The sequence below is a fragment of the Apteryx mantelli genome, chromosome 4, assembly GCF_036417845.1.
Source record: "Apteryx mantelli isolate bAptMan1 chromosome 4, bAptMan1.hap1, whole genome shotgun sequence".
Taxonomy (NCBI): domain Eukaryota; kingdom Metazoa; phylum Chordata; class Aves; order Apterygiformes; family Apterygidae; genus Apteryx; species Apteryx mantelli.
In genome coordinates, this window is record NC_089981.1 from 86,541,966 (window position 1) to 86,567,969 (window position 26,004).

The following is a 26,004-nucleotide window of genomic DNA, read 5'->3' on the forward strand; positions in this document are numbered from 1 at the left end:
GATAGATATTCAATAAGAAAATTGACTCTTCAGACAGGGGGAACTAATGGTCTAAATCTAACCCTAATGCAATCTAATAATGGGTTTTAACACAACAGGAGTAAGGACCGGGCTACAGGGTTACACTAGTTACAGCTTGTACCACTGATGAAGTAATAGGTCAAAGAAAAATTTCTTGTTGTGTTTCTGGGGGATGGGCTTTAGGACCTGACCCCCCAAGGAACGAAGGGCACTAGTGAAAGATGCTGGTGACATAACATTGGGTGATATTGCCAATTCTGAGCACTATCAAGGAAACAGCAAAGCTGCTGTTGCAGAGCGGCAGACATCTGGCTGCACAAATGCAAAGTCAGGTTCCGGCTAGAACCATTCTTCATGTGGGACACCAGCGGTTTGGAGGTGTTGAAAAAGATAGGAGACATACACATGTTGCTCCGTTATGGACTGACTATGAACCACAAACATGAAAATAGCTAATGTGACCCTAAGATACATCCAGTGCAGTGTCTTCTGTAGGAAGAAGAAGAAATGACACACTGCCATGTAGACGATAGTGGTAAGGTCTCTCTCCAAACACGGACTTGCTTCTGCTGCTCCATGTCTGGTAGAAGTGACTCTTAGATGGAAGAGGTGAAGAGAAGAACAATCTGGATGATAAAGTGACAGGTGAACCTGTCTGATGAATGGAGAAGAAGAGTGTGTGGCTGGTTCCTACCAGCCCAGAAAAGGTCAGGAGAAGCTGGCATAAATATTTGGAGACAAGTATCCAAGGAAGGAGAACAATTATTGAAGTTAAAGGTCCACCATCAAATGGATCTTTTGGCCATGAACACATTTAGTCTGGAAATCAGAAAGGGTTTGACCCTTAGAGACATGGGACTCCTGACTCCTCACCAAACTCAGGGGAGGAAGAGGACAGAGCTGCTTGAGTTGCACTGTAGGCACAATCCTGCAATTAGAAACAAAAGCTTGTGGGATGCTGTGGTGGATGTTGGACTTGCTGGAATTTCCAAGAGGGGTTAGGACTGCTGATGCCAATGTTTGTCAATACAGCATTGAAAGCATATTAAATTAATCACAGGCTTTGGAACATCCTGGCTCTTGCAGGGTATGAGCATTATTTCCTCACCACAGCTCCCTACCCTCTCTTTGTGCAATCTGGCTCCTGAATTTGTCTTTTTCCCTCTCTCCAAAGCTTTGGTGACTGGTCCTGGACAGAGCTGAGCAACAGGTGAGGGGAGACAATGCCCCCACAACATCAGGATGGTTCTCAGGTAAGCCTGGCTCACTGGCTTCACATCAAAAACATCATTAGATCTGTGCTCAGGAAGAAATATTCCCTCAGGTCAAATTAGCAATGACATCTGGGATTCCCACTTCTGCTGTAGGATGGGGCATGGACCACTCAACATATTTTATTCTACTACAGGACCCATGGCTCTGGAAACATGCTTGGTCTTTCTTGCTCTCTACCTGTGGCACACTGTAGTTTTTGAGGTCTTTCAAACAGAAAACATTGAATTTCTTACAGAGTTGGCTTTGGTAAGGAGATTGATTTGGTTTTTCTGGGAATCTCTACCATGGGGTGTTATCAGGGCTGCTGTTCCCTATGAGAGGTGACATATACCACTGAGTTGTGCTCTTACACTCTAAGAGACTCTCATCTTGCTTTGAAGACCCCAAGAAATGACGAACCCAGCTCCTCAGGGCGCTGCACGCAGTGAGAGACAGACACTACAGGCGTCACAGCTGATGAAGATAAAGCAGGGCTATAGAGGAAGGACTTGCCAAAGGTTACGTAATGGGTCAACGCTGGAGCAAGGAACAAGACGTGGATATCTTGCTGGCCAGTTCAGTGACTGATGCAGGAGGTTCTCTCTCCTGCTGTTAATGTGAGGGCTGGACTTTTTCTGTGCTTATTACTTCACACGCACATACTCAATTTCTCAACACAAGCACACCCTGTGCAGGTATTTGGCATCTGCCGTGTAAACCCTCGATTGCCGGTAGGCTGGGGAGATATGATATACATGAGTGTGAATGGTGGAAGGATGAGCCAATGCAGGCATAAGAACATGTATTTTCATCCCAGGTTTATACACATGCTTACACAGACTTCCGCCTTTCAGACACAACCATCATGAGAGCACTTGCAAACAGGCGTCTCTGAGCAGAAGGGGGCAGGCACCTGGAGAACAGGACGGGGCAATGTGGCAGTGACTTGTGAACGCGGTTGCCTGCCAGGGACGCATCAGCCAGAGCCAGCATTTGCACTTGGCAAGGAGAAGCATCAAGCTCCATCCTGCTACACGTTCAGTGCTAAGCTGAAATACTGCAGGAACAGGATGGGTTTCATCAGCCCTACAGTTCAGGCTCAGCCTTGCAAGTGTTTCGCTTTGTTCCACAGAGAAGGGACAACGGGCGAAACATCATTTTGCATTAAGAAAGCTATGAGCAGGCACTACTTGTCTTCAGAGCTGTGTGGCCAGGGCTGTTTCATTGCCGGGCACTGGGGACAGCAGCCTTCTTCCACCATCTGTGTATAATAAATGAAGAATTTGGGTCATAAAAATTTCTACCCGGTTTAAGATGCACGGTATTGCTTTTCTCAAGCTAACTGCCCCTGGCAGTTCCAGTTAATACTTCCGCTTGAAATAAAAACCTTAAAAGCCTTTTAAGTTGACATTTAAAGTAATTTGGGAAACAATGTGAAAACATAATCTCCCTTCCAAGGTCTCTTTGCAAGGTATGGAATTTAGCAGCTCCACAAACCCTTTGCCCACAGCGAACAGCCTCAGCCAAAGCCTCAGGAAGAAATGTTTATTCTAGTTGTGCAATATCATCTCTGACTCCCAGACTAGCCTTGCCCTGCAATAATAATTGTAGAACCATCTTTGCTCCACTGTTTTGTGCCAGTTTATGGGAAAGCCCTATTAAAATAATCTTGGAGCAAGTAAAAATGCTTAGGGAAACCTTGGCACCGGAGGCTGCCGTGTCTGCTCCCGGCTCTCCGCAGCATGGGACACATGGCATATCTCACCCTTCCCCGAGCTGGCTGGAGCCGTCCTTCGGCAGCGAGTGAGGAATGGAGCCTCCCGGCTCATTTTCCCCGGGCTGCACAGGCGCCTGCTCCGGGGTCTCGCTTCCCACCTGCCTGCGGGGCGAAGGGATGAATTTCTTCATTTCCCCCAGGGAACCACGAGACATCTCTTCCCTTACTGTTCCCTTTGTACCTGCAACGACGCTTGGCAAAGGAAGTGGGAAAATGGTTTTGTGCAAAATTGCCAGAGTGTTTCCACTTTGCAAGGTCTGGATGGGCCCGTTTTCTTGGCGACTATTTTTAGCGTTTTTTCCACAAACATTTTTCTCCTCAAAAATATGCTGAAGTATTTTTCTTTTTTAATTATCATGTGCTTGGAATCCTGTCTTTAGCAAGTGCACAGCCGAACAGCTGTCTGTGAAATGAAGAACTGCAAACATCATTTCGGCTTATGATTTTGTTTACATAGTTTGTGGAAAAAATGGTAGATTTTCAGTGAGGTCAGAAATTTTTCCTCGGTAGCTTTGTTTTCAAAAGGAGGCCTTTTTGGTAAAGACTTATCTTTACGTGTACAGCACTGAACACAGGCAACTTTGATCTTGACCAGAGCTCTGAGTGTTACTGTAATATAAATGAGTCAAATTTCTCAAGGGAAAAGTTTATCACAAAAAAACATTGTAGGGGCAGTTGTTTTGAAACTGCTTCCAAATTTATCCTCTCCAGTTAATTCGTAGCTGTATGAGCATTACTCCTAGAGATCCCAACTTAGACCAGTCCCCACCAGCACATGGTGAAAGACAGATGATTTCCCAAAGGGCAGCTATGAGGTATATCATGGAGAGAAAATAAGATGTGTATTGACTGAAGGTCCCAGGGGTGGAATTCATCTCATGGTACATAAAGGTCTACATCTGAGCTACCAACCCTACACCCCTTTGTAGTCAACCCAGATCTCTTCAATATATAGTCAGTCTCAGGTGCTGTCCTCCTCATGCCTATGTTTGGTCATGAAAATCATGTTGGAAAACTGCTGATTTTTTCCCATTGAATATAAAGGGAAGCCTGGGATGAATTGCCCAGGTAGACACCCACACCATTGGCAGCAAAAGTAGGAGAGACCATAGCCTGTGTTGACCAAGTGACTCCAGAGCAGCTGGAAAGAAGGCTGTGAGGGCTGTTGTAGCATTCTTTAACTACCTTTGTCATCTGATGAGTTTTTAAAGATGATCCTGAAGTACCAAAGCACTGAGCAGATATTCAACACTGGATGGAGGCAGAAATTTCTACTCTGTAGGGAATTCTGGTGTTTTGCAAAATGAAAAATCATTCTCATTAGAATGAAAAGCTGAAAGTCGCTATTGCCTTCAGGATAAAATTACTGAAAGACAGCGTACTGAGATGTTTTGCTAGACTGTCTTGTAGCAGGTAATCTGTTTTGACTTTTACATCATATCAGTTTTTAAAATATAACTGATAATATAGAACTACATAATCTACTCTAATAAAATGGGATTTTATTATGATATAGAAATCAAAATGTCACAAATTGAAACTACACTATCAAAATGCAATGTTTTGACTTTTTCCTGACCAAAAACCATCATTGCCATTTGAGCAAGTTCCTGCTTGATTTTGTAAAAAATAGCATTTTTCAGTGGAAAACCTCTTGATCAAAAATATTTTGACTGGCTCTGCTAGAGATAGAAACAGAGGGAGACTGTAGGAAAAAATACATGCTATGCCTCTTCTCCCTGGTGCATTCTGTCCAGTCTTATTCTGTCTGTCTGGTGGTTTCTAGGCCAGAAGCGGAGCTGGCACTGGGGGCATGTACAGCTGGAACACATCTTTTCTAGCTTTAAAATGAAGTTATGGAGTCAGAGTGACCTGACCTGCCATTTACTCTGCTGGGGGACCAGGCCTTGTGATAATCTTGCTCAGGAGAGATCCTCTGAATGCATCCCATTTAGATGGACTGGTACGGAAAAAGGAGTCCTAATAGTCTCCTGTTCTGCTTGGCTCGGAGACAGCTCATCTTGTATGCTGGCATGTGCCTGCCCGTTTCAGGTGCTGTACAGAAGAAACATTTAGGACCAACAGACCCAGTATTAATGTTAAAACTATGGCTGGCTGGCACATACATTTCTAGAAGTATTTTTAGAGGAATGTTGGGATTTAACCAATGGCAAAAAACAAATGAAACTCTCCTCATGAAGTTTTGGATTTTTTCATCAAATTTCTGTGGGGCTGGGGAGGAGGGGAGGTTTCCACTCTGGAGTTTTCACCTGAAAAATCCAGGGTTTTTGATGCAAAGTTACTTTTTACTGTAATGTCTCACCTTGCTACCCTGCCTGCTCTCCAGATTAGGCATCAGCTCCGTGGCACCCACCTCGCTCGTGCTCCTGCCCAACTCTGCACCTTGTCCCCATTCTCTGTCCCACAAACCATAGCCTCGTCCCCACTGAGGTTCAGCCCCTCTCCTCAGTCCCGTCTCTCTGGCACGCTTCCCATCTCAGTCCGCCTTCAACCATGGCAGCAGCACAGCAGGCTCCATGGAGCTCAGCAGGGCACGTGCCGAGGCCCTCACTCCCCATGGGGACAAGTTGCTGATGACCAGCTGATTGAAGGTAACCTCTGATCAGCTGCAATTGTCACTGAGGAGACTTTTAGACTGAGGCTCAGGCCCAGCTCCAGCTAATACCTGTCCCTGCAGAGGTGGTTTCGAGGCTATGGTTAAACTGAGTCCCCAGGGCTGAAGAACCCCTAGCTTAGGAAAGAAATGTGTGTTTTTCTGCTGGTCCCTTTATGTAACATACACAGCATTGCTGGAGTTTCTCTTCATGACACTGTCAGTCATGGCCATTTCCACGGAGGTACCCAGCTGTTTCTGCAAAGGACGCCGGTGCAGAGGACTTCCAATGCCCAGACCCATTTCAGTGCTCAGCTCTAGTGAGTCCCAGCTCCACCTATGCCCTTAGTTTTTGACTCAAGGTAGAACTGTCCTGATCATGGAAACTTTCCTCATTTAGAGCCTGCAGAGTTTAAATAGGAGGCAAAATTATTCATCACTGAAACAAAGTCGATGTGATCCTATGTGCTGTAGCGTCTTCTTGCCCCAAACAGTCTACAGTCAAAGCCATGCTGCAGCGAGGACTTGGGGTCAAGGCCTGACACACACCAGCTACGTTCACGAGTGTTTTCAGCTCCTTAACACATGCTCCAGAACCACTATAAATACGTTTTCCATCTAGGCCCTTCCTAACCCCTAATGAAAATGATGGTCTTAGTAAAATTTTATGCTGTACTTTAAGGTTTATGAGTTTGCAACGGGTAATTTACTCCTGGTAAGGGACGCAGTGGTGGTTTTGTGCTCTGTGTAATGCTCAACCAACACCAGCCCAAAAGATAGATCATCAGAATTTAAATTGTGAAAAGAATGTTGATGACATTTTCTTTTCTATACTGCACTAAAGACAAGAGACGTTCATGTAAAACATAAGCTCTGGCTCCTTTCCAGTGTTAATGCAATTTACTGCAAAAGTGCTCGCTTTTTTAATTAAGCTGGAATGCTGCTACTCTTCCTAGGAATGCAAAACGAAGGGGTTACTGACAGAGGGAAGGGCTAATGACTGCAATCTGCTCTTAACTGAGCCGAGCAAGACTTTGCCACCTCTGCTGGGCTTTGCTCAGGAGCAAAGCTTGCTTAGTGGAGCCGGCAGTGAGCAGAGCTGGGTCCCTGCAAGCGCAGAGTCTGTTCAAACGTCCAAGCAGTAATTCTGCTAGCCTCTTCTCTATTCAGGGAAGTCACCATGATCAAGTGGCTGCGATGTAAATCGCATAGGCTGATCTAGTTTCTGAATAAATAAAAGTCTGGATTTCTTTTTTTTAAGTTCAAATGGCTCAAAATGAAGAATCTACACCCCCTCCACATATGCCCATAGCAAGCTGTTTCTGAAAGTAGACCATAAAATATTTGATCATGGTTTTGATCCAGAACATGCAAACATTTGTCCTCTTTCGCTGGCTTCACCTGGTGGCTTTCATTTTCTTCGACATAAAGACAGGGTGAAGCAAAGTAATAGAAAAATAGAAAACATCTTTGTCGAAAATGAGATTGCAGCTGTGTAACTGGAGCACACAACCATAAATCAGAATGTCAAATCCAAAGCACATGACTTTTTTGCGAGTTCTCCATGTGTGCTATAATGTGATTACAGCCTGGTTACTATTATGATTTAAAACAAAGTCTTTCATGCTAGAAACAAAATGCGGAATGTGAGCAGCCTGGGGGAGAGAGACGGGAGACAGCCCCTGACCGTCGGAGAGGTGGGCTACAGGGTTTCAAGTGCTTCTCTGTCAGGTGTGAGGGGACTAGGGAAGGATTCAGCCCTCGCTTTGGCAGCAGTCTTAACATAAGGGACAAATTAGCCGGCGGTGTTCGGCTCTGTCTAACAATCCCCAGTTAGGGATGGGGTAGGTTTCTGTCTCCCCATGTCGTAGAAAATCCTGAAGCCAAATACACAGATTACAGAAGTCATTCTTTTCTGTCTATCACATAAACAAATGGTCCAGCTGTTATTGCTAAGATTCCAGTTTGAAAACTTGGACTTTCTTGTATAAACTTCAATGTAATGGTATTTAAAGTGTCATAGACAATAAGCATCTAATCCTAGTCAATAAATTGCAGACTAGTTGCATGAGCTTCGAGAGCTGTTAAAGACAGCTGTGCTTTTTTTGTAATTCAAGTCATTTCCAAATTGGGCAGCCCTCCTGGTGTATTTTCAGACAAACACAGTGTGCTCAGAAAATGTGTTGTTTGGAGCAGCTCTAGTAAGAACGCAAGGGCGTCGCATCACCCTGAGACAGAGCGAAGATCGTATTCTCCATTTCTAAGAAGCTCAGGTTGACGAGGGGGAACTGTTGAGATGTCTGCAAAATTAGTAAGTGGCCTTACAGATCTCCTGAGGGAAAAGCCCAGCCCCTGTGGAGAATAAGGGGAATATTCCTATTAACTTCAGTCGAGCCAGCAATATAAATGGGTCCGCAGAGACTCCCATTCCTTTCAGAGAAAGGGAAAGAGGGCAAACATTTTTTAACTATCACTCAGCTGTTTTGGAGAAACGGCAGCCTGCAAGGGCTGAAGAGCGTGGGCAAAGCAATGTTTTCCTGCAGCCAGCCGGCCGCTGAGCGCCGGTGGGGAAGGCTGGTTGGAGCCACATGGGTTCCAGCACCGTGAGGTGTCCGGGACAGATCTCTGTGCACACGACTTCTCGCGCGGGGATCAAACGTGAAGGGTCAGAATGGGCTCCCCGGGGGGAAAATTTCATGATCAAGACCATAGTTTTGCAGAAAGAGCAGCCCCCAGCAGCCCCTCTAACTCCTCCCGTCGACCTTGGTTAGTGCTCGGAGGAGCTCATCATTTCTGAAGATCAGACAGGTGCTAGCAATAAGGTTTTGGAGCTTCCCCGCCAGGCTCAGGGTGGAAATCTTGTCTCGGATGTATATTTGCAAGGTATTTCAAAAGTTACATTCGAAAGCGGTTAACGCAGGGTCACTGCCTGGTATTGCGAAGCGCCCCGTGAGATTCGGTCGAGGCGAAAGGTGGCTGCGCACTTGCTGCTGGGCTGTCACTCTCCCTCCATTGGCAGCTGTGGCGAAAGGCATCCAGTCGAGCCGTTTCAAGAGTATTTTTCCACATCTGTGAGCACCAGGCAGATTAATCTTTTTTCTTTCCCCCCTTAGCCGTTTTATGGCCATCAGACGGTTTACACCTGAAAAGCAGCCTTGCCTCCTGCAAGCGCTGCTCGGCGATGTTCAACATCTGCCCCTCAGCATGTATCAAATATCCCGCTCCTTGTCAGCAGCATGAGGAAAACAGACAAGCTCGTGGAGAATATATAAATCAAAAGCCTCCACGGCCGAGCAGGGTTTCGCCAGGGCTTTTCTGCGGGGCCGAGTCCCCGCCGGCAGTCCCGGCGGTGCACGAGTCCGGCTGAGCTCATCGGGCACCTGCTGCAGCACATCGCCAAGCCGGGCTGGGTTCAGAGCTGCACGGGGAGCTCAGCGCGGTCCTGCACGAGGGGCTCCGGTTGGAGCCGCGGCGCGAGGGCGAAGGGAGCCCTCGGTGGCGTTTTTTCCAAGGTGAAGGTGCTACTGCAGCTTTCGCGCTGTGCTTCCTCCCCTCCTCGCGCTCGTCTCGTGTCCCCTCATCTCCCAGCACAGCTGGGGTGCAAGCGGAAGGGTCTCCAGATGGCCCCGAGTCCACCTCGGGGCCCCGGCCCCGGAGCCAGGAGTCTTGGGTTTGATTCCCGGCTTCGCCACAGACTTCCTGTGTGGTCTTGGGCAAATCATACAGTGCAAGGCCCGCTCTCGGTTTGCTGATATTTTGAGAGAGCCGTGGTTTGGCAGGTGAACGAGCTGCGAGCGTCTGTGGGGAGAGGATGTTTTATTATTAGCGCCGGTCGAAACACAAACTCCGCACGCGCGCCTGCGCGCGTGCCGTAATTTTGCAGCGTCTCGGCGCTCGCTGCTGCGAATTTGGGAGGACGAGACTGGTTGGAGCACGCGTACACCCGGGGTTTCATCCCCCCCTTGTGTGTAAATGGCAGTATCTCCAAGAAAGCAACCCTCGCGGATCCGAGCAGCCGCGAAACTAGTCCATCATCACGTATGTCCTTAGGAATGTACACTTGTGTGGGTCTCTGTAGACAACCCTGATTCATCACCTCCAAAGCAATTAATAAAACTCTGCTGGCCCTTCCCCAATATATTGAAAATGATTTGCAATTTGAGAGTGAGAGTCAGTGTTGTTTTTCACATGGAATCAGTTTAATTAATCACACTGTTTGAACAGCTGGGTCCACCATGCACTTCTACTTGAGTTCAGCATTCCTAGAAAACTTGTCAAGTATGAATCAAAATAATACCATCTCCCTGCTTCAAATGATTAATCGCATATCTCTCTTTCTCATTCACACCTAAACATCAGCTAAATCAAAAGCAGCCTCCTTCCCCACAATTGAGTTTGTGGCTACTTGCCAGTCTAGGATAAATTATCTAGAAAAGGCTTTGAAAAGCTGTGGATTTGCCCTCAAACTTTTGTTATCAATGTCTGTTGCAATTTCACATGTATTGGCAGTCTCTAGGAGCCAGGGACTGCACAGGAAATGTGCACATTCCAAAATTAAGGATTTGTGGCACAGAATTAAAAAATGAAATTAATTTCTAGCATCTGGGAGTCTGAGTGAGGTATTTGCGGGAGGTCTCCAAAGGGCGTCTGAACAAAGGGCCAGAGTTTTGAAGAATAAGGCTCTGATTTCCGTCATGAAGTCTGGCTTCTCCTGAACATTTCTGATCGCTTAAAGCAAGAGTTCGCCTCTGGCATTCGAGCCGTTTGCCACTGTGGGTAGTGGATCTTGGTCCCTGACAACACAAATGCTGTGAGTTCAGGTCAGCAGGGCTTGTGCATGAAACCGTGGCTGTGCAAACAGGGATGAGTGCACCGGAGGTGAACATGTGAGGGATTTCTCTGTGGGCTTGAGATGTCCCTACAGGTCTGAGGGGCTCTTGGCAAGAGTTACAGTCCCACCAGTTCCACCTAGCAACCAAACCCAGGGAACAACTGTTTTGTGGAGTGCAAATGTGAAGAAGTCTACAAAAACAAAGGAAAGTTTCAGCTAGACATGAGATGTTTGGCTCCTTCAAGGCAGAGAGGAAGGCTTTAGGCTTTTTAATTTGCCCACCCCAACGGAGTCACGTTAAAGCAGAGCTCTAAGCAAGCCCCCACTGTAGAAACCCGCACCCAGGTCTGGTGATGTCATGGCTTGTTTTGCTCCTTCCATGCAAGGAGGCAGGAATATGCCATTGGGCATAAGCCTTGAGAAAGCAAAAAGAGGAGGTTAGAAATAGCTGAGCCTTACTTGAGGACCACCCAAGAGGAGCTAAATACGGGGTTTCTTTTAAGTGGGGTTGGGATCAAAGAAGAAAGGAGATTAGAGCCAATAGGGAGCTAAAAGGTAACATTTGGTCCTTTTCAGGGATCACCAATAGAGAGAAGCTTTCTCTGGAGAAGGCGACGCATCCGGAGAAGGCTGTCCCTCAGCACACCAGGGCAGGCGAGAGGGAAAGCTGGGCCCTGAGACATTGCTTCGGTGTCGCCTACCTGTCCCAGCACACCTCCATGATGCACGAGAAGGGCACCAAACCCGGGCTCATGGGCTCGGTTGCTTTAGAGGCCACCTTAGCCCATTTGTGCTACATGAGTAGGGGCTATGTGGAGATCCTTGAGCTGCTTTGAACCGAGGCAGCGTGCATAGCAGAAGCGTGTACTGGCTGCAGGAAATTAGCCCACTTGGAGCTCTGCACCATCTCCACCTGACTGCACCAGGCTTGTTTAAGGCAGCTTGTGTATCCCTGCAGCATGTCGCACAAGGAGTCAGCCAAGCTGGACCTCAAGAGCTTCCCACCACGTGCTGGCTCAGCAAAGGGGTTCAGAAATATGCGTTACAGCACCAGAAAGCTCCTTCGCAGCGCTCCAGACCATTTTCAAGGGGAAGGAATAAATCCTGCCCTGGCTCTCCCACATCTCTGTCGCAGCGTGTTGCAGGAGCAGGATGAGGTAACGTGCCCTAGCTCCAGACAGTGCAGCATCCACCCCCAGGAGTGCGACGGGCCTGTGTCCCTGGGGCTTCCCCTGTTTCCAGGGGAAATGCTTTAAAAGGTGGCTGGGTGAGGATGAGGGGCAGCTCTGAGTCCTTCCTGTGCTCGCCATGAAAGGCCCTGATGGGAGGCCATCAATCCGCCCTGTCACCGTGGGTGCCAATTAACCGAAGTAAAGTGCCTCTCGCCGATAAGCAAATCCAGTCGTTGACCTTCTGAGGACTGAGAGATAACAGGACAAGTCCTTAGCTTGACAGGTTGGTGGGCAACACATGGCGAGTCGCTGTTACCAGAGGCCAGCTGGCTTTTCCCAGAGGCTCCCGGCTGTTTTTCAGGCCTGTGGCCCAGCATCTTGGTGGTGATTTTGCTAGTTCCTAAGGAGTGGAAAAGGACAGAATGTCATTTTTTTTCACGATCAGTGTGTTTTTCCATCTCTGTCATCCGCTGACCCATCTGAAAGAGCCTTGCCATGACTTCTGGCAGAGCAGATGTCTTGCAGGCTTTTAAATAGTGACACGCAAGTAGGTTTGCCAGAGTACATATGTCAAATCGCTTGCCAGGGTTTTGTCCTTAGAAAATGCTGTTGGGGGACATCCCCTGGTCTGCTGCAAATGTATTAAAATCAGATTGCTGCAAAAATGGCCCTTAGGATGAATTACACCTCGCTCTCACGTGCTGGTGTGCGGTAGGCAAAGCAATCACTGGCTGATCATGCAGCAACGGGGGTCCAAGCCAGCCCCTGGGAGGAACTTCATAACACGGACGGTAATGAAGTTGGGCTTAGACTGTGTGGGGAGGATGCAGCATCTCCATCACTGGAGGTGTTGGAGGGGATGCTAAGCAAAGCGCAGGGGTGACACGGGTTGTGCTGGTCCAGCCACTGGGACCCCTACGTCTGTACACACCAAGGAAGTGACCATGAAATCATTTTGCTGCTCCCTCAAGCTTCTCACTCACAAATTCCCCCATCAGATCCCACTTCTTATATATGTTTCTGGCAAGAAAATGCATACTTTGAGAAAAAAAGGAAAAAAACCCTTGGTTTGTTCTCCATAATGATACCAGATATCCTGCCAACAAAAATACAAACCCTGAAATGGATCTAGTTCTTTTCCCACATTTTTCTAAATATAATGTCTGAATAGCAGCTCCAAGCTCTCACTAGGAAAGAGAGCTGCAGCCCGAAGCTGGGGGTTTAACTCAGCAGGGAGAGGATTGCCTCTGGCGGTACCTTAAGATTGCAACCCGGATGGGGGGTTTCCCTGCAAGCTGTCACCAGCCGAGCTGCTCCATCGAGGCTGAAACGTGCGGGCAGCCACGTGGGGCCAGCCCAGGCCGGCAGCAGTGTGTTTTCCCTGCAGCAAGGCAGGAAGCTGCATCCAAGCGAGCGGGAGGCTTTTGTTGGGATATTGGCCCCGGATAACGAACGGAGTCACCAGCAAGGTGTTATGCTCATTGAGGTGTCTGGGTGCACCGAGGGGACTCACGGCCGGGTGAGAAGTCGAGGCTGACCTCAGCCCCCCCCTCTTTGGTGTGTCTCTGCAGGCTGTGTTTAGATCACCTCCCAAAGGTGCGTACCTGCATTGTCAGGAATTTTCTTCAAAAGAGCAACGAGCAGCTCGGGATGACTCTTCTGCAAGCTCCAAGGCACGCAGTGGAGGAGAGCAGTCCTAGTGCATTTCTACTAGGTAATATGGGCTCTTTCTAGGTCCTGTTCCCAGTGCCTAGATTGCAACAAAAAGTTATATATAAATAAAAAAATATAAAAACTATATATATAACTGTATCTATATAGTGTATATATATAAAAACTATATATAACTGTATATATAGTGTGTATATATACACACTATATATATATAACTGTATATATAGTGTGTATATATACACACTATATATATTACTATATATATATAGAAAGAGTTTATATATATATATATATATATATATATATAAAGAAGAAAAATACCACCTTGAAAATAGAAGTGATCTTTTTCCATTTGTGCACACACAGTCCATCCCCTTGGGCCATGTTGTATTGTCTGGGATGGAGACCGTAGGGACTATGGCCCAGATGGCTCCTGATGAGTTCAGCAGCATTCGGTGCCTGCACGACTCTGTGCCATGGGGTCTACCTCCACCTTGCTTACACACAGGATCTGGTCCCAATAGGACCATGCAAGAGAAAGCACAAGCCAAATTTTCTGGCAGCCTGAGGCTGCTCAGGGGTTGGTCTTCAGCACAAGAGTCCAAGAGACTACCTGAAGTCTTGTACCCCTGAGGTCCTCCAGGCCTGGTCTCTCTGTGAGTCCCCCCATCCCCTCCCCAACCTTCTCAGTAGGTTGGGACCTTCTCCAAAATCAGGATATCCATGGGTTTTCACCAGCACAGCTGTACTATCCTCCTGAGAGCTGTGAGGTCAGGTTGTCTTCCACGTCCAGCCCCAGAGGAGGGGGATGCACCTGGGAACCCCAAAGCCTTTGTGGGTGCCCGAGGTGGGAGCGACACATAACATGGGCAGCCCCACCAGACCTGCCTCCCCGAGCCATTGCCACTCTCCCTGGGCGCTTCCACCCGCACCGGCCAGGCCATGCTTGTCAAACATGACATCTGTTGAAAGAAATGAGCTTTTTTCCAAATGACCTTTTGGAAAAGATCGCAGTTTTGGAAACTGTGCACTTTTTTCAAAAGACATTGGAAAATACTGATTATTTTTTTCTCTCTTTCCACTGTTTCCTTCTTTCTCCCCTTTCTTTTCCATTTTCAGTGCCTGGATCCCCTGGTCCTCCCAGTAAGCAAAAATGTTCTTTAAAGTGGGAAGCTGCAGAGATGTGTTTGGGAAAAGCCTTCCAGGGATGTCTGGCCCAGACCTTGGTGGGAACGGACGGTCATTCAATCAGTGCAGACTTGGTGTGGCAGTTGCTGAAAAGTGCCTGGTATCTGCCTGTGCTGTTTCAAATGTAAGTCATTCAAAACATTCCCTGTGTTTTTAGCTCATAAAACTGCTGAAGTACATCCTGTACAGTGAACAAATTACTCAGCTTTAAGCAGATATTTATGCTAATTATCCATGGGAAGCTGTTTCTGCCATTGTAGTTTTTCATCTGCTGGCATAAATATTTGAAAGGTTTTATGTGGCGTTAACTATCAGCAGTAAAATCCCCCAAAAGTAACATGAGAAGGACGAATCTGCTCTGCATACATTTATTTTCTTTAAATGTTTTTGATTTGCCATCTATGAGATGAAAGTGTTTACACTCAGCACTCTCTCCCCATCACTTCAGCAGCATTCTCTCCCCGCCTGCTCTTGCTTCAGTTTATTTACTGAAGAATATTCATATTTTGTAAATCCCAGGTATTTATCCCCTTGATTATTTTGGCATGGTGCATTTTGAGGATGTTTGCTTTGTTTTAAGCAAATCCTTTTTCTGCCTTTGAAAAGCAGAGCACTAGTGAAAACAAAGGCAACAGGAATATTTGTTAATGTAAGTACACGCTCCTAAAATATTTATTCTTTTTTCATATGAAGAAGATTAAATGCTTGCAAAATTCTACAGACACATGCACATATTTGACCCAGAAGGACATCTCTTGGGATTTGTAACAGCAAATGTGTGTTGAACAAAACGTCTTGGCCCTGTACAAACTTACTTTCTGTTCTAAAAGCCAAAAACTTCATTTTAGCATGACCTTAGAAGAATAGTGATACTTTTAGTATTTCCTGGTATTTGGTGCAAGGAATGTTTTTATTTGAATGCAGATGTCATTTGGTTTACAGGAAGGATTTGGTAACATGTCCATGCCAGTACTGCACTTATCCCAAATTTCCTGCTATGGAGGAAGAACATATGTCAAAGCTCACTGTTTGTTAAATGGAAAAGATTCAGTACACCAGAAGCTTCTCTTCTAAACATTGTGACTTTGTGCAATTTACAGAATGTTCTATCTCCATTAAACAATAAACCCTTGACCCCTGGAGCTGGCTTTCAGGATCCTGCTATTTGAGAAGGTAGACATAATGGATGGCAATAATAAATGAAAAGTTCAAGAGGTTAAGAAAAACTGTTTAATTATTTCTCTAGAGCGTGGGCTGCAGGAGAATTGCATATCTGCCTTCTCTCTCGTAGAAACCCTGCATGGAATGACTCCGTCAGTGCAGCTCGGGCAGGGTATAAAGCAGGTTGCTGGCCCTCAGCTGTGTTTATGAACAAACGGTCTCTAGATACTCTTCCATCTCTGAACCTTTCAGTTTTGTGTGAGTTAACTCCCTGCCAGCAGAGAGCCTGTGCCAGCCCCACAAACCTCAGCATCTGTTTTGCAAGGATCTTTTATTTGTTAGCATGTGAAAGCTATTGCTCATATGTGCTTCCCAGCTGTGGTGTACTTGGGCTTGGTATCTTTAAAGAAATCTTTGCCTTATTTGCTTGTTAAACACAGACACACACAAAGCAGCGCGTTTAGCCCTCATTACATGATTCTGTAACACAATCTCTGCTAACAGGTCGCCATCCCCTGGCTTTCCTCTACATTAAAGCAAATTAAGGACAAACTTCGTTACAGAAAGAAAATCGATAGGTTTTTCTTTCCTCCCCTTGAGCAGACACCTCTCTTCCAAACTCCTATTTTGTTTCTGTCACATCGCCTGCTGCATTCGATTATTATGGACTTTATCATGGGACCAAAAACCCTGAGCTAAAATCATCATCCAGTTACGCAAGTCACTGCACAAACACCCAGTGAAAGAAAGGCTGCTCCAAAAACATCCATGGCAGTGCAAGGGGCAAGGGAAGAAACTGGGCTGAGAATTCTTGCTCAAGGTCACGGAGCACGTTAAGGGCAGAGCCCCAGGTAGGAGCCTGATCTGGAGGTCAAACCCTTGGCCACTTGCTGGGGAGCGTTTCTTTCCGCTTGGACACCCAGTGCCCTCTGTTGCAGGATGCAGGATGAATGACACGGGTGAATCTCCCCCAGCTATTTTGGAGGGCAAATGCTGTTTTGGGGTCACAGCCAGCCCTGAAAGAGGTCCAACTCCTTTGTTTGTATCTGAGATCATCCTAGGCAGCCTTTGAGGGTGCTTTGGAAATGGGAAGTCATCACCTAAGGTTGGGACCAGAAGAGGTAGCAGACTCTCCTTTGGGGTAAATTAGCTTGTATTCTTGACTTTCAAGATGCTAGATCAGCCTGCACTGGCTAGAAAGCTGTCCAAGGGTTTTTATGACAGCTTTTGAAACAGTTTTAAAAGCCATGTTCACTTTCTACTTTTAAATGTCTTTATCTGCAACTTTTCCTATCAGAAATCATCTGCCCAAGATGGGCCTGATGCAAGAAGCATGGCTTGACTTTGGTCTTCCTAAATAAGTACCCTCAAAGCAGCTTTCCCTCTCTACCTACTGTGTTAGATATGAAGGCAGCCCAAACACAAGCTGCTAGTCTCCCCCCAGCACCATCAAATGAGCGGGAAATGAGACATCAGGTTCTGACCTTGATGGGACCTTCTCTGTTTAAATAAACAGTCCCGGTTTCATGTAATGTTATACTCCATCATGAGCCCTGGAACAATAACAGTGCGAGAACCATCCACGTGATTTCTCCAGGATATATCAACAAACAGAAGGAGCGGTGAGCATTGGTGGCTCGTGCTGTGGGCTGGATGGGACGTGTTCTCAGTCTGCCACCAGATGAGGAAAGCAGCTTTCCAGAGCCACCACCTGTAAAGTATGAAATCAAAAAGCCTGGGGTGTGGGATTTTTTTGGCCCAAAGGCAATTCTAAGAAAAAGTACATGTGTCTATGGTTTCCAAGTGTAGAAGTTGGGCTAAAGGGTCTAATGTTTGTTTGTGGCAATGGAGGGGATTTTCGCTAAAATGCCTTTGCAACTAGTCTCATTTCACACTCCTGAGCTTGCGATGCAGCCTCCTACCCAGGTCTGGTTTCTTTCCATGGAGGAGCCGGTTTTGGTCCATTAGCTGTAGTGAGAGGCTGCAGCCATGGCTCATTTGTTGCAGCCTGTAGGTGATGAAAAAAAAAACCCAAAAATCCTGGTCCTTGTGGGCTGGAAGTGTCGCGAAGCAAGAATGCGGGCTGGTTGCTCCATGTGCAGCACGGAGCTCTGGCGCAGCACGTGGAGCTTGCCCTGGCAGAGGTATCAAAGCAGAGGAGGGGATGGTTTTCTCCTCTCTGTCATAGGCACCGAGTACGTGCCATTTCCCTCATGCTGGCCACTTCTGTGATGGGAAAGCCGTGGGATTTTGAGCTCAGTGCTCCTTGGTAAATTCCCAATCAGCTAATGACTAAAATAACGATTCCCCACCCTGTCCCCTCCCTTCCCCTTGTGGGTGTGGTGGGAGAGCAGTCAAAACCTCTCATTTCCACTCAAGAAGGTGTGAGGAGGAGCTTTGGCTCATGGAAAAAGCTGTCCCTGCCTGACCCAGCTGTCAGTGGTATCTGGCCCTTTGGCTTGGGGACATTCAAGGAGGGCGGATGGGATCCTGCCCAGGTCCCTCCCTTGTACCCTGCTGGCCATGCAAGCTGGCAAGCCTTGCTAACCTGGCCCCATATGCCATGCGGGGCTAGGAAACCTTCACCCCAGACCTCTCTGGGCATGCTGAGCACCTCCTGGCTCCCATACCACCACAGCCACAGGCTCTGCTCTCATCTGTTTGATGACACAGGAGCCAGGATGATGCCATGTTCAGGGTCTACTAGTGTCCCACCAGCACCCATCCAACTGCATGCTTTGGGTCATATCTGAACCACTTACCACGGTCCCTAAGAGAGATTTAGGCACTTGGACTCACACTCAGCCTCCTGAGTCAAATAACTCACAGTCCTTCCACCTTTCTTTGTGGGTGATATGTCCAAAACTTTCAATAATCCTTGTTACTCCTCTTTGGAGCATGTCCAAGTGCCCCCATCTTTCTTGGAGTGCAAGTCCCAGAGCCCAGAGAGTACTCCTGCACTGCAGGGAGCCCAGGGCAGGACTTGTCTGGCTTACAGACCTCACTCCTAGTTATAAGTGGTGGTAGGATATGTGCACTGGTGATGCCTTTCAGCTTGTGGTTTTCCCTGCATTTGCAGATTTGCAGATTATGTGCAGAACTGCCCATTTTTCTTGTATTGATCCGCATCTTACTTTTCAGTGCTCTTGTCACCCACAATGGACAAAAAGGTTATGTTTGTGTTAGGAAAGACAAGAGGCCAGCTGCTGCCTGAGCCATTCAGAGACTCCTGCAGCCGTGTGAAACGCAAGGGGAGGATGAGGGAGTCTATTGTGCGGGGCTGCCCAGATGGACTCCAAGAGCATGGAAGGGCAGAGACAGGCAACGTTTCAGACTGCCCAATATCTACAGCTATTTTTTCTTGTCCACTGATTTGGTAGGAACTGGGGTACCGCACTTATAGCTGTGTCATCTGGCCAGGGTCCAGAGCGACACTTGCATGCTTGGAGCCAGAGCAGTACATAGCAAGCCTTCACCACTCCTCCACCCCATAGACAGAATAAGAGGAAACAGGGTGTACATCATTCCTGTATCACTGTGGGCCTTTCAAACTGCAAGCCTGGCCGAGCTATCACAGCTCTCCTGCTCTCTTTGCAAACTGGAGCTCTTTGGTCTCCAGCCGAATGCGATCGGCTGATGTGAGATTCCCCTTCTACCTAAACCCAAAACCTCAGCAGAAAAATATTCTTCCTCATGCCAATGTCATCAGCTGCAGGCTCTATATCTCCAGAGCAAATCTGACTCTTCAGACAGCTTTCCGATCGCTGCAGACTGACATGTACAAACAAACCAAAGGCGGCAATGGGCAAAAGCCCTGAAGTCACTGGTCCATCTGGAGGATAGTCATGGCTCTCTTGAAAGCAAACAGCACATGTTAAGTCTCCTCTCAGGTGATTTTTCTTTTGCTTTCTCTTAGTTGGGGGGAACCCTGAAGCACACAAATGTCACAGAAGCGCAGAGCCATGGTTGGGGCAGGATATGACTAAACACCAAGGGGTTTTTTTGCTTCACACTATGTGTCAGCAGCTGTGCCTCTCTTCTACACTGTCACTCTCCAGCCCAGCCAGGGTAGATACAGCCCCACTGTGCTCATAGTTTTAAGTGACTCAGGTATCACTGAGGGCCCCAGTTCCTGAGAAGTAGGTGATACCTTATCCTGGCAATTTGATGATAGAGCAAACAAACCAACATGGCACCTTTTTGGCTGACGCCAGTGTGTGCAGAGGAGGTTGGCATTGTTGGAATGGCCTCCATGTGGGGATTGTCCCTTTTGGCCTTTGCACAGTAGCAGGAGGAAGTTTTGGGGGCTGCATAGCTTTGTCAGAGGGACATAAGAGGAAGCAGGTGGCTCAGAAGGTACAAAGTTCTTAGGGACACCCTGGCTGGAGAAGAGCAAATGAAAATAATGACTCACTTGACCCCTCTCAAGACAGCCAGCACCCAAAGTTTTCCACGCAGTGTTAAAAAAACATCACGCACTGGCCTCAGATCATATCGGCCATGCCAGACTCCCACCTGTTTATGTGGAAAACTTTATGCACCCAAAGCATGAAGTTTTTCAGCATTGAAAACATAATATGTTGGGTGGATCAAGGTTTCCATGTGCCTCAGTGCTGTCAAAAAACAGTGTCTTAGCCAGAACAAGATGATACGAGGAGGGCACAGAAAGTTTCAGCCTTCAGGAACTCATTTCCAGAAGATTGCCTGTTCCTCAGGCACCTGGAGCTCCCTGAACTCCTGCATTTTGTGGGCAGGAGCTCTACAGAGTCAAGCTAACTATGGAGGGTGAAAGAAAATACCCGCTCCTAGGCTGCTTAGCAGTTGTGCCCCAGAGTAAAGCCTAGACAGAGGTACCCTCTTGCAACTAAAATTCAGAGTATGGTATCAGGGTTGCAAAACTTAGCCCACATGACAAAACAGAGACTTGATCTGGGTAAAACAGTGCAAGAGGTAGGCCCAAAATTATACCAGACCAGGTGATTAGAGAGCCCAGTTAAGTAGGAAAATAACAGTACGTGGAACCTGCACAAAGTGCTTGAGTAGAAGGGTGAAACACAAAAGTCCTCTCTCAGGAGTAATCCCCTTGCTCAGGAACAATCCCAAGAATAGTGCTGACTGTCTACAAGCTAGGATGAGAGACTTGTATGAAGAAACTGGGAAAATGACCTGAATAAAGGCATCAGCACTCCACCCATGGCACCAACGAACATGAAACTGTGCTGCAGCCTCCTCCCGTTTGGCTCTTGGACAAGGGCAACAGGTGTCCCTGTCCCAAGCCTCAGTCTTCCTTGCTGCCATTTGAACTCATTCTCCTTTGTCCCATCCTCTGCAAACATGGAGAACAGATTGTCTCTCTCCTCTTTGCAGCAGCCTTTTATATATTTGAATATTGCTTTTGTGTCTCCCTTCAGCTTTTGAATCACAGAATCGTTCAGGCTGGGAGGGACTCAGGAGGTCTCTAGATCAAAACAGGGCCAGCACTGAATCCAAACCAAGTTGCTCGGCGCTCTTCCAGCTGGGTCTTGAAAAGCTCCATGGTTTCACCTTCCAAATTCCTGTTAGGTATTGGCATGCTGCTATTAGGTCCCCTTGTAAACTTTCTCTTTTCCAGGCTGAACAAGTCCTGATCTCTCAGCCTCTCCTTGTAGGACATGTGCTCCCACCCATCTTGGTGGTCCTCCATTGAACTTGCTCCAGTTTATCAGCATCTTACCTGTATTGGAGGGACCAAACCGGCACCCTCTATCCCAGCCAAGGTCTAATGAGTCCCTACTAAAGGAGAATAATCACTTCCCCTCATCTGCTAGCTGTGCTGCTGTTCTAAAATTCTTCTCTCTTTACTTGTCACAATATGCTAAGGGTGCTTCAGCAAGCAGCTAGAAAAGCCCCAGGCTAGATCGACTTCCACTAGCAGAATGCAATTGCATTTCTCAAACTCAGAGCAAGAAAGCATCAAATAATAATAAAAAAGTTATGCCATTGAAAAATAAATGTCCCAATTATTACAAATTCTGGTCCTGAATTCTCTTGCTAGAGAAACCTTGCAGTGAAAGGTCAGGTATTCTGGGGACAGCCACACTGAAGTAATGCATTTCCTGTTTTATACATTCGGCTCTTGTAGTCTGCTGAGTTAAACTCTAAGTTGATAGAGGTCCTGGGACTGTAGCAGTGAGTGACAACTTTGTTAAGCTGTGATTGATGACTTTGCTACCAAATTCTGATTAATGTTTCCTCCAAACCCTCTTTGCCCTTGCAATATGCTGTCCATTAGCCCCTGCCAATATCTGCCTAGAATAACCTTCTTGCTGTGATAGGAGTTGTGTGATTATAGCTATCTAAACGTGTGAATAATTGGGAGGTTATGCCATATTACATGCTTCATCAAGTTCTCTATTCAAGTCTCAGGAAAACATCTGAAGTTCAACACTATGTCTCAATTATGCTTGAATTTCTGGCAGGGAAAAAAAGTCACATTAACGAAGCTGTCAAAAACACATTCTGCTTTAAATTTCCTGGGACAACTGGACAATGAAACTTGCTCACGCAATGAAGAGCTGCCTTCTCCTTGCACTATGAACAAGCTCTTGAATTTATTGAATTTCTTTCTTGCTTAGGCTCTGAAACTAGATCTTGATAAAATGGGGTTGCATGCTAAACGACCAAGTTCTATAAACAATAAATTCTGTGCTGAAATATCTATCTCCAGACAGCGTGCACTGTGGGGTAAGGCTCTGAACCGGACTCTGCCCCAGGCAGCTTTGGACTTCAGGTTTTTAATGAGGAACAAGCCCATCTAAGTTCTCACAAGTCCTTTGAAATCTTAGGAGAAAAGGTCAAAGTGTTGTAGTGGAGTTAGCCATGGACATTGTTACTGGCTCTCTGGGGAGAGCTGGGCTGTTAACAGGGAAGCCAGCCCCCAGGGTGGTTTTTCTACCCAAAATCATGGCACTGTGCATTCACAGCATGGTCCATGAGGACAAGGGAAACCGGCATGAAGTGAGGCTGGGTGCGAGAGCAAACACCAGCTGAGAGGTGGCCAGGGCAAGTCCAGGCAGTGCCTGGGAAGAGGAAGCATGGAGGGCTGTGGCATTGTGCGATGAGGCAGGCTGGTGCTGGGACATCAGCAGCTGCCCTGGGCCGTGCGGTCCCTGGGCTGATCGCTGCAGGAGGGGTCTGGCTGCCCTGGTGGTGCTGCCACCACTGGGTGCTGAGTGCACGCTCAGCGTGGCAGAATGTGCACTCAGTGCAGACTCGGCTGCAGTCCTGGGAGGGCACAAAACTTTTTGAGGGCTAGCGGGACACTAAGTTTGCACAGCTTCTCCATGGAGTGGAGGCTGTCTACACACCACCCCGCTGCCCAGCCCGTCGGGGTTGTAATTATGTGAAGAGGAAGGGCTGCTGCTCCATCATAACAGAGACTGGATGAGGACCTGCTCATGGGCTTTCATGCAGGGGCTGTATAAGATACACACAGGGCAGGAACGTCAGCAGTGCCAGGGCAGGAACCATGGATAATGCTTTATGTTCCTGTTCTGATTTGTGTGCCCTGAGCAGAGACGACCAGCCTTGGCAGCTCCCCAGCCTGCATGTCGGGAGGGACAGCTGTGAGATGTCAGCTCTGATCCTGGGAGATGGTGGAGGCAGCCCCGTACATGTTCTGGAGTTGCCCAATGCGTGCTTTTGGGAGGCCATCAGAGAGCTGTGCCACTGGGACTGTACACACTCTGTGCAAGCCAGAGCATGGGAGAGTCCACACTGACTTCTCGACAAGTCCTCTCCTGGCACCCCCCCAAAACTATCCTTTGGTGAGGACAGTAGTCATGCAAGTGGTGAATCTCCTCCACCTTCCCCCTCTTTGGGGTCTTACCTTCATCTCTGAGTGCTCCTTGGGGTGTTGCCCACTACAAACCCCACAGCGAGCATCCCCTCTCCAGCAAATGGCCAGCCATATGGTGGCACAGCTTCTTGTCAGGCAGCAGTGGTGGGAAACAAAAGGGAGTGAAAGGCTCCAGAAAATCTTAGCAAGGTGAATGAGTGAAGACAGGCCAAGTGCATTTATCCTTTCAGAAATATTGCAAAATACATCCAGGCTTGGCCTACAGTGCGAACACAAGCAGTGAAGAAATCTAAAGCCTGCAGATGCATTGCATACCAGCATGGAAAAGTGACAAGAAGACAGGGCCAAATTAGGCCAACCACATTCCCTTGGGCGTCTAGGAAATAAGTGAATCAAAGATGGCTTGGGCCAAAACAGGCCAAAAAAGGATCCCCCAGGAGTCCAGGAAATAAAATGAATCGAAGTGTATTTAGGGCTAATACAGTCCAACCACAATCCCTCTGGAGTCCAAAAAATGAGTTTAAGTGTTGTCCAGGCCAAGACAGGCTATTAAACTTTCCCCACCACAGAACAAGTCAGCTGTGAACTGAAGAAAGTGGGGTTATTCTGCTCTAATACTTAGAGGACCCCAAAGCAAACGTCAGCGGTCTCCTGCATGTCCAGTTGCCCTTCTGAAGCACAGTGCTTCAGGAAGCATGGCTGGTGCTTTGGGCTGGAGTCACTTCCTGATCGGATCCTCGGGATCTTACCAGAGCAGGAGCTTCCCTCTGTAAATTCTCTCTAACTTTCCACACTCCCTTAAAGAGCTCATCTGTGATTTCCCAGCATTGCCCTGGACAGCTGGCTGCAGATGCCTGGGGCCAAGAGTTGTCCAGGCATCTTCCTGGCTTGGGATTTCTTCCTTGGGTATGTCTGACCGTGTGCAACCTGATGTTTCCTTCCCTGATGCAACCCTCAGAGGGCTGTAAGAACGTGCCTTGCATTCCGGGAGCCTTTCTGCCAGGAAAGACAGCTCCTCAAGGAAGCAAGCTCCTCTCCAGCGGCAGCTGATACCACCGTGTCCTGCGTTCTGCCTTTCCCCAGGCATCCTGCATTTGGGCATCTCCTTATCAGGTAACAAAGCTTCTGCCTCCACTCTGGGGCAACAGATACCCCTCAGGGGAGCCAAGCTGAGCCCTGGGGTGAGTGGGGGGCTGTACTCTTGCTTTTTTGGCCAAATAATGCCCCTTTTCCTTTTTCTTCTTCTTTTTTTTTAGCAAATAGCAAACAGCCACAACTGCAAACCCTGGGGGGCCTCAGCACCTCCTCTCAGCGGCTGTTACTGCTGTCGTTGAGGGGTCACGAAGGGAGTAAAACCAGCGGCCACTTCGTTTTATCCACGAAGCAAATGGCGGGTAGATGGAGAATAAATCAGAGGAGGTACTGACAGTCTGCAGTCAGGCCCCGGGATTTACTGCTGCAGAAGGTTTATTAATAGAGCTGTGGATACAGCAGCACTGTCCGTAAAGGGCTGTGGGATAATTTAATGACCAGTAAGGACAGAAAGCTGAGATAAGGATAACGGTAGTGTCCGTATTAGCAGTGCTTCCTCTCTGCAGTGCCTTAGCGCTCTCCAAAGGGCCAGCCACAGGTGAAGTAAATCTTGGTTCGTCTCACCTCGGGTGTCCTTTTCCTCTCTGTTAAAGGCAAATTACCATTCACTAGTGAAAAAGTGTCTCAGGTTCCTGAGACTGCAGGCAAGTAAAAGTCCACTCCACTTGAAGGGCAGATGGGGACCTTTGGAGGGCTCTTGGCCCACTTGAGGTCCATCCAGAAGGACCAGCACTGAGGTCTCCTCAGTGTGGCCTTCAGAGAGACACGACATTGGCATGGTGCTGCAGCTCTGGGGAGTAGAGTGAAGAGACAAACTCTGCCAGTCAATACCTAAAATGGGACATTTAAGTAAGTGACTTAATCTTAGTTACACCTGAAAACCACAGACAGCTCAGGCAAGGTCGTGAGGGGTCTCCTATGAGATACCTGATGCTGAAAATACCACCATCACTCATGCCACTTTGGGTGATCTCCAGAGCAAATGGTTTTTTTTGTTGTTTCCTGACATATTTTACCCTGTTAAAATGAACTGAGAGCGCAAATCTGGCACCTTTGGGGTTTCTCTCTGCCTTTTAGCTTTGGGTCACATTGCTTTTGAGGGGGAGAATTTCTGTCGTAGGAGGCAGAGACATCAGAGGCCGCCACACGTCCCTGGCTGAATTTACTGTTGTCTATTTTCCTGCTGGACACACCAAGGCGAAGTGCACGAGTCACTCTTCTCACCATTTCTGCAATGCTTCAGTAAGTGAATTGACCTGGAGTTTATAATACAGCTTGTTAAGATAAATTCCTGGAATTAAACTGAATTTCCTGGATTAAAAATACAAACCACCCAATGCTGCAAAAAAATTGCGAACTTCTTTTTATTTGGTTTAGCAGTAA

At 47.5% G+C, this 26,004-nt stretch overlaps 1 long non-coding RNA gene across 1 annotated transcript; it reads left to right on the forward strand.

Moving 5' to 3' along the window:
• Nucleotides 1-7,835: 7,835 nt before the first annotated feature.
• On the forward strand, nucleotides 7,836-16,060 carry LOC106494592 (uncharacterized). Its single transcript, XR_001294332.2, has 4 exons — nucleotides 7,836-7,977; nucleotides 13,241-13,383; nucleotides 14,463-14,655; nucleotides 15,474-16,060. It is a non-coding gene; the product is annotated as an uncharacterized lncRNA (long non-coding RNA).
• The last annotated feature ends 9,944 nt before the right edge of the window (nucleotides 16,061-26,004 follow it).